Source organism: Artemia sp. Qi Xiang Cuo, chromosome 11 (genome assembly GCF_049724085.1).
Source record: "Artemia sp. Qi Xiang Cuo chromosome 11, ASM4972408v1, whole genome shotgun sequence".
In the NCBI taxonomy this organism is placed as follows: domain Eukaryota; kingdom Metazoa; phylum Arthropoda; class Branchiopoda; order Anostraca; family Artemiidae; genus Artemia; species Artemia sp. Qi Xiang Cuo.
This window is the reverse complement of record NC_142804.1, coordinates 26807853-26823446: the sequence shown is the minus strand read 5'-3', so window position 1 is coordinate 26823446 and position 15594 is coordinate 26807853.

Genomic DNA, 15594 nt, shown 5'->3' with positions numbered 1-15594 from the left:
ATGACTACTCGTTTTAAAGAACGTCTGATTCTGCCTCGTTATTTTTATTACAGGAATTGGGATGACCTATCGGAAATCATTCATTACAACATATAGTCTAGTGTAGATAAAAGCTAGTAGTATCTATTTTCATTATCCCTTGACCAACGAAGAGTACTTACAATAATATACTATCAACGAAGCTAGGATAACAATCATTGTTACCTTTTTGATTGTCGTTACTCATTCAAGAGCCCAATTATGTACCAGGTAACACTATCTAATAAGTCTTAGTATCCAGTGCATTATCGAACTATTTAAACACATCAATCCTGATAACCCCATCGACCAGTATAAGATACAAGTACATAAATATCACTCTTGATAATCCTTTTGGACCCATGCACCATATAATGGTATAGTTATGATATTTGATGAACCTAAATTATTTACGTGTCGCAGACTCACGCGTTGAATCCCTTTCGACCATTTCTCGGGACCCATCCTATCACCTCTATGAAATACGAAAAGTTCCTATCTCTGTTATCCCATAAATGTTACGAGATAATTTCTGAAAATGGACCTGGAAACCAACCACTGAATTACAGAAACTAAAATTAACCCCAGTGACTAACCCCTCAGTGAAAATATACTCCTCCCACAAGTTAAAGACGATACGTTGAAGGAGTCACGAAAGCTTGATGTCGACCCATTCTAAATCCAAACATCAATTCCCCTGTGATTAACCAAGGAACCACTGCAAAAGCTAATAGATACAAGTCATGCCCGAGAAAACACATAGGCTACTATTATCTCCTCCTACAAAGAAATTTTGCTCCTGCTAGGTCTCGTAATGATTCTTGAAATTTTAAATCCAACCTAACAATAATTTTTGAATAGCTTTTGAAGGGGAGATGGAATCTGGACCCCAAGCAAAATTGTTCTGAATTTTCTCATTTTAATTATTTCTCCTGGTGCCTTTTCAAGTTTTCTACAAGTTGGATTGAGTTTTCTTCAAGTTGGATTGAATTTTCGTTACCCAGTTTCATTCCAGTCAACTGTTTAATACAGTGAGTGTTTTTTCCCAACTGAAGTAATACAAATGCACATCTTGGCTTTCCATCATTGGTTGAAGGATTATCGTGTGTATTAAATCTATAAGAAATTATTGTTGAGGTGCTTCGAAGGTCTTCTTTCGACTATGCCTATCATTAGCCTCTTTTTTTCTCTGTTTCCCTATTTTTCGTGTAATTCTGTAATATCTACTTTTTTAAATTTTAGCAACTCCCAGTTTATACTAGCTCAACTGCTTGAGCAATCTGGATTTGCGTTTTCATTAAACGCTCTTATTACATTTTCTGAATCTGTGAGCAGCGTATTTCTTTTCCTGGCATATGACCAATAGCCATCAAGCGAATCACTTTGTTTCTGAATTGTGTCTATTTGGTGTATTTCCCTAGACTTATGTGTATTTTTTATCTGTTTCTCTTTCTCTACAAAGGTCTGCATAAACACCAGCTTCCACATGTTCTTGGTACCTAATTTCAAGGCAGGTGATGCTAGGTAAGGAGATAACCGATTAACTGAAAAGATTCACATACCTGAATAGTCTTATCAGTAAATATAGTGCATATGGTGAGGACATAAATAGTGAAATAACCAAAGAATTATTGAATAAAGTTTCGACGAATAGGAAGAAGAGCCGTAATTAATAAAATACTAAGATTGAAATCGGAGTTGAAATAGCGACAAAAAGATTAGAAATTTGGAAGCCACTGTAATGTAAGTGGTCAATTATGGTTCAAGTAAGGTTATTATTAGCAAAGACGGTGGATCCAATGAAAATTTTAAAAAAGAATAGCATATGTCCAGGGTGTTTTTTTCGAAAATTAAAAAGTTTGTAAGAGTAGAAGAAAAATATGCCCGCAAACTAAAACTAGGATATTGGAGGCTACAGTGATAACTGTGGTTGAGTATGGTTATGAAACGTTGGATGTTCTAAAGACGGAAGATGATTTGTTGGATTTTTTCTAGAGAAATACAGATTCTTTTGGGCACCCGACTGACAGACCGTATTTAAATCAGAAAGCTGTACAAGAAATTTGGTTCTATCCATATTACTGGGGCTGTAATAAGTGAGATGGCTATGACACGTTCTGTGGATGAAAGATCACAGATTGCGAACGATCGTCCATTTCGGGCACCAATCTAGGGCCAAACAAATAGTATGTCGTCCCTTAATGGTGTGAGAGAGAGTCGTAAGGATGGAATTAAAGGAAATTCTAACTTTTAGAAAGGGTGTACATAGGGAGCCTTTGAATGATTTGGAATGAAGGAATTCCGTTTGTAAGTCTCTTTGCCTCAGGTAGCTTGGTTCTGCATTCAGTCGTAAGTAATAGCATGCAAGTTAAGAGTTTAATATTTTACTTTTTCTAGTCAAATTCTATTCATTCTTTTCTTATTTAGTGATCCCAGAACTCTGGATTTTTTAATTTGATCACTGATAGATGTCGAGCCAAAATCTTAAGACTCAGGTTCACGTTTACATGCTACCAAAATGCTGTGAAAAGTAGTCGTCGGACCCTCTTCAAGTTTGAGAAACAAAAAAGGGTCTGAAATGTCAACCTGCTTCTTAATGTCACTTGGTAAAGCGTCTTCAATTTCTAAAAACATATAATTAAAAGAGATTTAAAATGAGTTTGACAACAATATATATATATATATATATATATATATATATATATATATATATATATATATATATATATATATATATATATATATATATATATATATATATATATATATATATATATATATATATATATATATATATATATATATATATATATATATTACGAAAAGATAAATTTAGACAAAGATGGTAGGTACGAAAACGAAGTGATACATATATAACACCTTCTTCCTTAAGAATATTATTTGATTATTCAATCAGATAATAGTAAACTACTGTACTGGCATGTTAATAAATTGAGAGGGAGTAGTCAATCCGGACATGGCCTAGTTAAAGATAGGAATGGGGCTGCAATTAGCAATAAGGAAAAAACTAAAGAGAGACGGGCCGAACATTTTGAGAGTTTGCTTAACCGAGATAAAGTTGAGGGAAAAGATATAGAGGAAAATGAAAAAGTTTCTGATAACTTGGATGTGAAGGAAGATTTCTTTTGTGAGGAAGAATTAGCGACAGTACTAAAAGGACTAAAAAATATAAAGGCTCCAGGTGCTGATAGGGTGGTAAATGAGTTTCTTAAATATGATGGCTCGGAGGTTAGAAATAAGCTACTGAAGATTATTAATATGATTTTTGAAAAAGGGGAAGTACCTAACGGTTTTAGGAAAACCTTAATTAAGCCACTTTATAAGAAAGGTGATAAAAGTGAGTGTGGTAACTATCGAGACATTAGTCTGGTCTCTGTAGGTAGTAAATTACTTAGTAATATGATACGTTTTAGACTGAGAGATGTCGTTGACAAAGTTTTAAGAGAAGAACAGTGCGGTTTTAGAAAAGGTGGTGGATGTGTCGACCAAATTTTCACTCTTAGGCTAATAATTGAGAAGTGCCTGAGTTTTCAAATACCTTTGGTCCTCAGTTTTATAGATTATGAGCAAGCGTTCGATTCTGTTGATAGAGGAGCTGTAGTAAAGGTTTTATCCTTGTATGGTATACCAGACAAATACATTAAAGTGATTAGTGCTATGTACGAGAATAACACTGCTGCGGTTAAGGTAGGAAATGAGGTTAGCAGCTGGTTTTGTATTAAATCAGGAATTAAGCAGGGTTGTGTTCTATCCCCCTTTATATTGATTATTTTGATGGACTTTAAGGATCACAGGAAAGGCAATGGAAGACCACGGAATCGAATGGGGAGGAAATATTCTCCTGGACTTAGATTATGCTGATGATTTAAGCATCCTAGATGGAAGTATGAGCAAAATGAATGAAGTTTAAGAGGTTTAGCGAGTAAGTAGTAAGTTATACTTACTTTTAATAATATACTTTTACTTTTAAGATGAGCATGAGATTTATGAAACTTACTTAGAGGGTATGGAGGCAGAGTATATGTGAGGGGATTTTATAAACCTCCAGTTAAGGGCTTTGAACCATAATTATTGCAATGGTACCGTTTTGTACTTTCAAAGTCTCCGACTTAAGAGGTGGTAGCAAAAGTACCGTTTTTAGTACTATATGGAACTTTTGGACGGTAAAATTTTTTAGCAAACTGGAAAGACGAAATTTCAAATGATATCTCAGTTAAGTCTCAGTTTTTCTTGTTTTTGTTTTTTACTCCAAATCTTTTAGTCGTTTGAAAAGGTTACACTATTTTCACAACGTAGACACACATTTTTCTACAATTGCCCTCTAGCCCTCCTTTTAATTCAAAATTCAGGGTCATATTTTTTTCCTCCCCCCAGAAACATCCCTTGGCAATTCCAAACGAATTCCTATTCCAGTTTATTCCTGAGATAATGAAGATGTGCTATTTTGATAGCCTGGATACACAAGGCTTCTTTTAGGCTACATTGCTACTTGACCAGGAACTTATTCTTAGATCACCAGGCAACTTGTATGATCTTTTGATTTAAGGAACTATTTAACAGTGAATAGAATAGAAGTACTTGATTGTGGAACAACAATGCTTAGGTTAACTTGATAAAAAATATTTGAGCCCCCGCCCCCTTATCCTATGTACCATCCTTCAAAGTTTAGGCTTGATAATTCAAAATAATACAGACAAATTGCAGATTCTCTGTTTTGATAGCCTCGTATCATATAATGTATTCTGACTTGTCTTCAAGTTTAGATATGATCAGATTTTAATTGCCAAAGGAAGTTATAGCAGAAGATTGTTAAATTACCAGAGATGCGATATTTTGAAAACGATCCGATATTCAAAGATTAAGGTTTCCCTAAACCCCGATTTTTTCTTTACTTTGATTTTTCGACTCCACTCCCCAAACTGTTCTAGAGATCCTGCAAATTTGATGTTCGATAGCAAGGATGTGCGAAGGCTCTTTGATTTCTCATTTCTCCAAGTTGAAGGTCAAAGTACACCTCCCCCCATACCGCAAAAAGATTCCTGAAGGTTTCAACTTGATGCCTGAAACTGGGAAAATTTGCCAGACTTTCCAAAAAGGGGGAAAACAAGCCTCAAAAGTCAAGGAATCTATTGAAAACTCCACCATCAAATTCAGGTTCCAATATCCCCTCTGAGAAAATGTGGAATTTTACGCCGTCCTTTTTTCCTTTGACAATACTTTTCTAATAATGACATATCCAACAACGGATGCTGATAAAGAATTTATTCATTCTGATACCTAGATTTTGTCAATGTTATCCCATGTGTCTGACAATAGATGTATGCAAATTCTTTTTCTTATATCTCCGATGTTTTAATAGACATTCTAAACGGTTGATATGCTAGCATGCTCTAAAATTAATGAACACCTAACAATGTAATGCATAATATAATTTTAACGAAACAATACTATCTAGAATATTAATACAAAAATATATTATGATACATAATTAATATCAATGATTAACTTTGAACATTTTGAATCTGTTCCATAAAATAGTTCACTATGTTCTCTCTTGATATTGTAGCTATTGTCTTCTCTTAGTTCGTAATCAGTAGAATAATCATTATTCCATTTTGAGTCATACGCAATTTTTACTGGTGTGTCATCAACAGGCTCAATATGCTTTTCGTCTTTTACTGTTGATCAATGGCATTAACGTTTGCTGGTGCTTTGTTTTTCATCAATTCATCTTTATATTCCATAGCGATATTTTCTGCCAATGCCCTTTTTATTTTTCTGGCAGTTTCACTGTCTATTATCACATTATTTTTACACAGGTAACAGTTTCGGCACGTAGACAAGATGTAGTTTACGATATTGGTAGAAGAGTAGGCCTTTCTTTTTTTGACCTTCCATTGAATGCTAATACCCGAAAGCTGACGATTTGATGTATCAGTAGGTAATGTGTTACCTGCAACAGTAGCAAGGAGTTGTCCTCTATCATCAACGATTATTTTTATGTTGGCATTCTCTTTGAGTGCAATCCTCTCTGGAGATCTCAGTCTCACATATCCACCAAGATAAGAGTTGAATTTTTTCGCTATTCCAAAGAAATTTAATTCCTTACTGTCATGACAATACATGCATACATTTCCAATAGTGCTACCACTTGTACTTGTCTCATAGTTCAAATACTTCTCCTTGTTGACAATAAATGCTACAGTTATCCTGTCATGTGAACACACTTTATTAAAATGCTCCATCTTCACTTTTTTTTAAGATATGAGTTATGTGTTTTTTGTTCTACTGCGTAGAAAATGTCGATTTAATACATGCAATAGACTAGGTAGTGTCAATATAAGGAAATAGAATACAAGTGGGAAAGCCACATCGTCTCTCTGAGCAATCATAGAGTACAAGTGTTAGAGCCGTAAGCATATTTTGTCATTTTAAGATACGTACAAAAAAAATAAATAAAGTTGAATAATTTCGAAGTTAAAAAAAAATAGTTTGTTTTTGTGAAAAAAAATATTGAATTAGAACCATCAGTCCCCATCATTATGAGTATCTAAAACTGGACTTAAGTTTCACATTTGAACCAGAGAAATGTATTTACCATAATTTTCTTACAAAAAACTAGAGTTTACGGTCAAAAACCCTTATTCGCTCAGATTTTACAGAAATAGTTTTATTTTTCGATCCAAAAATAGATTTAATTTTCACATTTGAACCAGAGAATTGTATTTTACATAATTGTCTTATAAGAAACTAAAGTTTACTGTCGAAACCCCGTATTAACTCAGATTTTAGAGAAATCGCTTATTTTTCTATCCAAAACTGGACTTAAATTTTACATATAAGCCGAAGAATTGTATTTTTCCATAATTTTCTTTCAAAAAACTAGAGTTTACGGTCAAGAATCCTTATTAGCTCAGATTTTACAGAAATAGTTTATTTTTCGATCCATAACTGGACTTAAGTTTTACATTTGAACCAGAGAATTGTATTTTCCAAAATTTCCTTACAAAAAACTATGAATTTACGGTCAAAAACCCTTATTAGCTCAGATTTTATAGAAATAGTTTATTTTTCGATCCATAACAGGACTTAAGTTTCACCTATGAGCCAACGAATTGTATTTTCCATAATTTTTTTTACAAAAAACTAGAGTTTACGGTCAAAAACCCCTATTAGCTTAGATTTTACGGGAATACTTTTATTTTTCGTTCCAAAATGGACCTAAGTTTCACATTTGAACCAGAGAATTGTATTTTCCATAAATTTCTTACAAAAAACAAGATTTAACTGTAGAAAACCGTTATTAGCTCAGATTTTACGGTAATAGTTTAATGTTTTGAGCCAAAACTGGACTTTAATTTAACATATGAACCATAGGCTTGTATTTTCCACTATCGCTTAGCAAAAAAAACTAGATTTTATGGTCAAAAACCCTTATTAGGTCAGATTTTACAGAAATAGTTTATTTTTCGATCCGTAGCTGGACTTAAGTTTCACCTATGAGCCAACGAATTGTATTTTCCATAATTTTCTTACAAAAAACTAGAGTTTACGGTCAAAAACCCTTATTAGCTCAGATTTTAGGCTAGCAATTCGCCTCCCACTATCACACTATAACTACGCTAAGACACCCCTCTGTCATCGCCCCTTCACCCCCCCCCCCAAAAAAAAAAACACTTTTCAGCCATTTCTAGTTAAAAATTTTATTTCAACTCATTCATTCGGTTTTTTTCGCAAGCAATTCGCCCCTCACTCTCACACTACAACTACGCTACGACATTTTTCCGCCATCAACCCGTCTCCCCCTCAAAACATTTTTTTCTAATATCTAGTTAAAATTAGTATTTTCAAGAAATCCTCTTGTGTTTTTTGTAAGTAATATGCTCCCAAACTATCACCATATGATCATTCCATGAGAGCTGGCTGTCATTACCTTATATCCCTGCCTAAGACTTTTCAGACATTTCTAGTTAAAACATTTTCGCAGACTACAATAAGTTTTACCATTTTCGACCTGACACCTTAAACTAGGCATCCTTTTCCCAGACTACACTGCCTTTCTATGATGAACAACTAAAATGTTCAAAAAACTTTAAAGTTATGTTTTACCATTTTTGAGCTGATACCTTAAACTAGGTATCCTTTTCCCAGACTACATTGTCTTTCTAAGATGAACAACTAAAATGTTCAAAAAACTTTAAAGTTATGTTTTACCATTTTTGAGCTGATACCTTAAACTAGGTATCCTTTTCCCAGACTACACTGCCTTTCTATGATGAACAACTAAAATGTTCAAAAAACTTTAAAGTTAAGTTTTACCATTTTCGACGTGATACCTTAAACTAGGTATCCTTTTCCCAGACTACACTGCCTTTCTATGATGAACAACTAAAATGTTCAAAAAACTTTAAAGTTAAGTTTTACCATTTTCGACCTGATACCTTAAACTAGGTATCCTTTTCCCAGACTACACTGACTTTCAATGATGAACAACTAAAATGTTCAAAAAACTTTAAAGTTAAGTTTTACCATTTTCGACCTGATACCTTAAACTAGGTATCCTTTTCCCAGACTACACTGCCTTTCTATGATGAACAATTAAAATGTTCAAAAAACTTAAAGTTAAGTTTTACCATTTTTGACCTGATACGTTAAACTAGGTATCCTTTTCCCAGACTACACTGCCTTTCTAAGATGAACAACTAAAATGTTCAAAAAACTTTAAAGTTAAGTTTTACCATTTTCGACCTGATACCTTAATCTTTTCCCAGACTACACTGCCTTTCTATGATGAACAACTAAAATGTTCAAAAAACTTTAAAGTTAAGTTTTACCATTTTCGACCTGATACCTTAAACTAGGTATCCCTTTCCCAGAGTACACTGTCTTTCCATGATGAACAACTAAAATGTTGAAAAAACTTTAAAGTTAAGTTTTACCCTTTTCGAACAAATATCTTAAACTAGGTATCCTTTTCCCAGACTATACTGCCTTTCTGTGATGGACAACTAAAATGTTCATCCCTCCATCTCCACAGAACACATCGATGAAGTAAAGCTATCCATTATTAAAATTCTTTTCTTAACATCTACATCCCTCTTAGTATCAACTTTTTAGTATACTATAACGTTAAACTCTATATTAAACTGACAACACTGTTATAACACCACTTGTGTATTATACAGAACATATCGAAGAAGTAAAGCTATCCATTATTAAAATTCTTTTCTTGCCATCTACATCTCTCTTAGTATCAACTTTTTAGTATACTATAACGTTAAGCCCTATTTTAAATTGACAACACTGTTCAAACACCACTAGTGTATGATACAGAACACATCGAAGAAGTAAAGCTAGGTCAAGTCATAAGACCATTTTATCATCGTTAACCATTTCCATAGATTGATATTGTTCCAAATTTATAATAAATAAGCTATGAGTTAACAACCCCGAGTGGTTACCTTAACTGATAATCACCAATTCGCAAATGCTATACCCTTTTTTCTCTACCTTCATACGATCCAAATCGCAAATGCTATCTAGCTCTGTTTTTTCCCTATTATTCAATTAATATCGTTCGTATAGTCCAATTAGCAAATGCTAAACCCTTTTTTTTCTCCACCTTCATACGATCCAATTCGCAAATGCTATCTAGCTCTGTTTTTTCCCTATTATTCAATTAATATCGTTCGCATAGTCCAATTCGCAAATGCTAAACCCTTTTTTTCTCCACCTTCATACGATCCAATTCGCAAATGCTATCGAGCTCTGTTTTTTCCCTATTATTCAATTAATATCGTTCGTATAGTCCAATTCGCAAATGCTAAACCCTTTTTTTTCTCCACCTTCCTACGATCCAATTCACAAATGCTATATAGCTATGTTTTTTCCCTATTTTTCCATTAATATCGTTCGTATAGTCCAATTAGCAAATGCTAAACCCATTTTTTCTCCACCTTCATACGATCCAATTCACAAATTCTATCTGCCGACACATTCCTAACAAACTAATCTTGACTAAAGGCAATTGTCCAAAAACAAATCAGAAAACACTCTTGATACCGAAAACTGCAATGAAACAGACCATTTTAAAATACACGGGTTATTCACAGTTTTTCTTTCAAAACAATTGTTGAATACACAATTTGCACTTTTCTAGTTTTTGATTTAAAAAAAAAAACAATTATACCGTCAAAAAGTATTTTACCACTTTATAAGTATAGGATTGCTCACTTTTTTGCAATGTGCACGTGAAACCACACAGTATATTCTTGCTCCGGTTCTTGTCCCTTTTCCATCAATAGGTAGGTTACTACTGATATGAAAATATTAAATAGTCGGCAGCTCTTTGCATTTATTTCAATCAGGTCAACGTTCAGATCACCCGCAAGAAAATACGGGAGATTCACAGACAGCCTCTCAAGCTACTCCTCCAACAGATCAAAGAATTCATTAAATGAGGAGTTCGGTAGACGGTAGAAAACTATTAAACAGCAAGAATAAACACCTAAATGAAGACGAAGCACGGGTGGCTCAAACACCATCTCCCTATAAATAGTTAAATCTTTCCGAATGGTCACTTCAATATCCGATCTAATATATGCGGTAGGGCCCCCATGTTGACGTAATTGCATATTTGTTGTGTAGAATTTATATCCCTCTAGACCAAGTAACTCCGAATTATTATCATTAAGCCATGTCTCAGTTAAAGCTATCACATGAAAAACAGATATATTAGCTAAATCTTCAATAATGCTATAACTTGAATTTAGCCCTTGGCAATTCAGATGAAAAATATTGGAAATATTGCCAGGTTTATGGCATATAGGACCTATTTCACACGGTAAAACCTAATTCGAATCTTCGAGCCGCATGCGAACACCTCACCAAAGGTCCGAAATTCCACTCGAAACATCATTATATCTAAACGCAAAATCTATTTTATTACTCTCTAATTCCTTTAATTTCTGAGGTCTGAAGGAGATGAAAAATATACTATCCATAACTAAGAGTTACAAGCCCTATCTTACGGTGACTCAGTCTTTGACACAGATAAACACTGAGGTAAAGCACACCTATTAATTGTCTAACTACTTTATGAAATAAGAAAAAGACACTCAAACTTAACTTCGCTACCAATAACAGAACAATACTTTGCTTATGGTTTAGTCGCTTAGAACACATGACCTTTCTAACCATACAACAACTGTCGTATCCTTTTCACTTCCTAAAGGTGCGCAAATACTTCCAACAAATTCTCCAAATACAAATATATCGTTGAGAATGGGGAATAAAGTTCTTCTATAACAACAAAAAATAATTTTTCATTAATAGTACACGAGACAAGAGGGGATAGAAGGTAAGAGGGGAAAACAGACTAATTGAAATTATAAATAATTAAATTTCACTTTAATATCACAAAACATAATCGAAAAATTTGCATAGAAGGAAAACATCAAAAATAATGACATCGGAAATATAATCATTATTCACTTGATGAAATCAAATTTGGCGTCAAATTGACAATTGACATCCACAATAGGCTACAATAAAAAAAATTAATAGCTTACTCATGTTAACAAATATGCATTAAACATAGAGTAAAAGGTGATTAGAGCCATACGCCTTTTGAAAATGATACCTTACTATTTATCTTGGCAAATGACCAGTGAACATCTTAACAAGATAGATTTGTGCGAAACCCGTCGACAATTAAGCAGGTGAGATACTGTATGAGTGTATTAAGAAAAAAAGAGATTACAAAACTAAACATTACAATAAATGATGACTCTATTGGATACAATAAAAATACTGAAAACAACTAAAACAGTGACATGATATGAAAAAAAAAAAATAATAAATAAATCGATAAAATATTGGCTAAGGATTAGATACTTTGCAATTGACCGAATATGAACTCAATCAATACAACAAAGTAATATTTTTTTATTTTCTTGATACAGTGTACAAAGCAAAAGAGGATGTGATAAAAAAACAACAGCGAATAGGGACACTGACAAATAAAAAGAAAAACTATATACTTCACTTTATTATGTATACTTCACTCCATTAATAATCAACAAACAGAGGGAATAGGAAAAGTCCCCAAATATTATATTAATTCTTCCCTCCACTGATTCATTGCGAGTTTCAAATCGACCTCCACTAACATCAGCCAAATTACGTTTAAAATGGGGCACAACTTCATTAGCAGCACTAGATCACAAATAATAATTTTGCGGTGGGGTGAGTTCAGGAATAGGGTCAGTCCATAAGTATTTTGCATGCGTGACATTTGGACAGTTGAAATGAAGAATAGGGGGAAGGGGAATTTTATAGACCCAAACGTCAAAACCAAGTTCACGTAATTCCGCCTTTTTTGCAAGGAGATTCTTCTGCATTTTCTGATCTTCGGGGGGGGGATCATCACTAATGCAGACGTGGGACAATGACGAGAGTGTTTTTTGTCTTTTAGCTTCTTTGTGTTCTTCAATAAATTCACTTTCGTCTCCTTTCCTTGTACCTGAACTTTGATTAACCTTTTTTGAATTAATTAAAAAAACTTTTTCTACAAAATGAGTTTTTCAAAGACAAGTAAAGAACTCCATTAAACAAAAAATGAGCAAAAATAAAACGAAATAATCTACCAAGCGTGAAACTACGACAAATCAGCATCGATAATTAAATGAAACTCAAAACAATATGAACTTACAATAATTAACCAAGTCAAACTCAAAACGAGCAGAAATTACCATAAGTTGGCCTCAAGACCCCTATGCCTTCCCAAGGACAGAAGATAATTTGTACTTTACTGAAAAAAATATAATTTTTTTTACTTTTATAACTTTAATAAATCAATTAATATTAAGATTTTGATTACTAAATATCAGTATATGTATATTAAGCTGACAATGCACTTTCATTTGTATTTTTTTCAGTAAAGTGCAAATTATGTTCTGGCCATGGGAAGGCATAGAGGTTTTGACCCCAACTTATGTTAATTTCTGTTCATTTTGAGTTTCATTTATTTATCAATGCTGATTTGTGGTAGTTTCACGCTTGGTATATTATTTGATTTTATTTTTGCTCATTTTTTGTTTAATGGAGTTCTTTACTTTTCTTTGAAAAACTTATTTTGTGAAAAAAGTTTTTTTAAATTAACTTCTGTTCGTTTTATTTTGACATAGTCTTTTCAGAGAAAAAGAAAATAATACTTTAAATCTTTTCGTTATTTTAAAGATTTAGTTTGGCCTGATATTTGTATGCTGGAGAAAAGATTTCAGCAATTTTTAAAAACATACACCCTTTTAAAAATCTGGACACAAATAGAAGTGTTTAATTTAGTTTCATACCTCGTCTAGTTGACCTGAAATGGAAAACTTGATACCATTCGCAAAAAAATCTGTTTACGTTCTTTGATAGCTTGGATACACTTACGCTATTTTAATTTGGTTAAATTTTAAGAGAAGAAGTAGCCCCAAAAGTTTTAACATAAAACTCTCAGTCCTTCTTGGGATACTTCTGAGATGCCATATTGGGAATTAGCATTAACACAGTGCATTTTGATTTAATCTTATGGTAACATTTAGTTTTTAAACATAACGTCAAATTGGAGGGTGGGCGTGGGAGGGGGATTAGTTTTCTTCCAATCACTTTCGACTATTAAAAAGGGCATCAGCCCTTTCTATTTTCAATCGAATGAGCTCTTTTCGAAGTTCCTGCGACAGCGCCTTCGATACGAAGTGCCCTGGTCTAAACAACAACAGCAAGAAAAAATAATACATTGTACAAACATAGATTTCTACTATAAAAATGTCAATGCTTCCAATCAGTTTCAACTATTAAAAAGGGCACTAGGCCTTTCGATATCCAATCAAATGAGCCCTTTTTGAGTTTCTAAGACAACACTTCCTATAAACTCCTTATATAACCCCAGGGTATAAATTACAACTCTTACCCTAAGGGCTTTGAGGGTGGTTGTCATCCTCTAAGACCTAATTTCCAGAACTTTCAACTATGTTAAACAAAATGGCTGTCTCAAAACTTTGATTGGATGTGTCTGGATAAATGGTGGGAGTGAGAGGGGCGTTAGTCTTTCTCCAATCACTTTCAACTATTAAAAAAGGCACTAGCCCTTTCAATTTCCAATCGAACGAGCCCTTTTGAAGTTTCTGCGACAACGCTTTCAATAAAGACCTTTTATACCCCCAGGACATAACTTAAAACTACCCTCGTCCTGAGGGCTGGGGGAGGGGGGTGTCATCCTCACAGACCTAATTTCCAGAACTTTCTACTACGTTGAAGAAAATGGCTTTCTGAAAATTCTGATTGGATGTGTTTGGGGGTATGGTGGGCGTGAGAGAAGGGTTAGTTACGCTTCAATCACTTTCAACTATTAAAAAGGGCACTAGACCTCTCAATTTCCGATTGAATGAGTCCCTTTTGAAGTTTTTATCATAGTATCCATCATTAAAAACCTTATATGCCCCCAGGACATAACTTACAACCTTCGCCCTGGGGACTCTGGGGGCCTTAAATACATAATTTCCAGGACTTTCAACTAGGTTGAACAAAATGGCCTTCTCTAAACTTTGATTGGATGTGTTTGGGGAAATTGAGGACGTAAGAGGGGGGAGGGTTAATTACTCACCACTCACTTTCGACTATTAAAAAGGACAATTTCAATTTCCAGTCAAATGAGTGAGCCCCTTTTGAAATTTCTACAACAACTTTCTATATAAACCTTAACAGCCTCCAGGGCATAACTTACAACCCTTGCACTGAAAGCTCCTAAAAGACATAATTTGCAGAACTTTTGAATGTGTTGAACAAAATGGATACCATTTGATTGGATGTGTTTGGGGAAATGTTGGGCGTGAGAGAGGGATTATTTGCCCTTCAATCACTGCCGACTATTAAAAGGGCAATAGCCCTTTCAGTTTTCAATTGAATGAGGCCCTTTTGGAGGTTTTTACAACATCAATTTCAATAAAAACCTTACATGCTCCCAGGGCATAACTCAAAACCCTTGCCCTGAGGGTTGTGGGGGGGATGGGTTGTCATCCTTAAAGACCTGGTTTCCATAACTTTCAACTGCTTTGAATAAAATGGCCATCTAAAAATTTTGATTGGATGTGTTTGGGGAAAATGTGGGCGTGAGAGGAGGGTGGTTGCCCTCAAATCACTTTCGACTATTAAAAAGGGCACTAGCCCTTTGAATTTTAAATTGAATGATTTTTTTTTCAAGTTTTTACGACAAACATTTCAATAAAAACCTTATATACCCATGGCGTAACTTATAACCCTTACCCTGAAGACTGTGGGGGGAGTGTCCTGTTCAAAGGTATAATTTCCTGAACTTTAAACTGCGTGGGCGTGGACGGGGTGTTAGTTGCCTTCCAATAACTTTCGACTATTAAAAAGAGCACAAGCCATTTCAATTTCTAATCGAATGAGCCTTTTTTTAAATTTCTACGACAACACTTTCTATAAAAACTTAATCTGCCCCCAGGGCATAACTTACAATCCTTGTCCTGAGGGCTGTGAGGGGGTTGT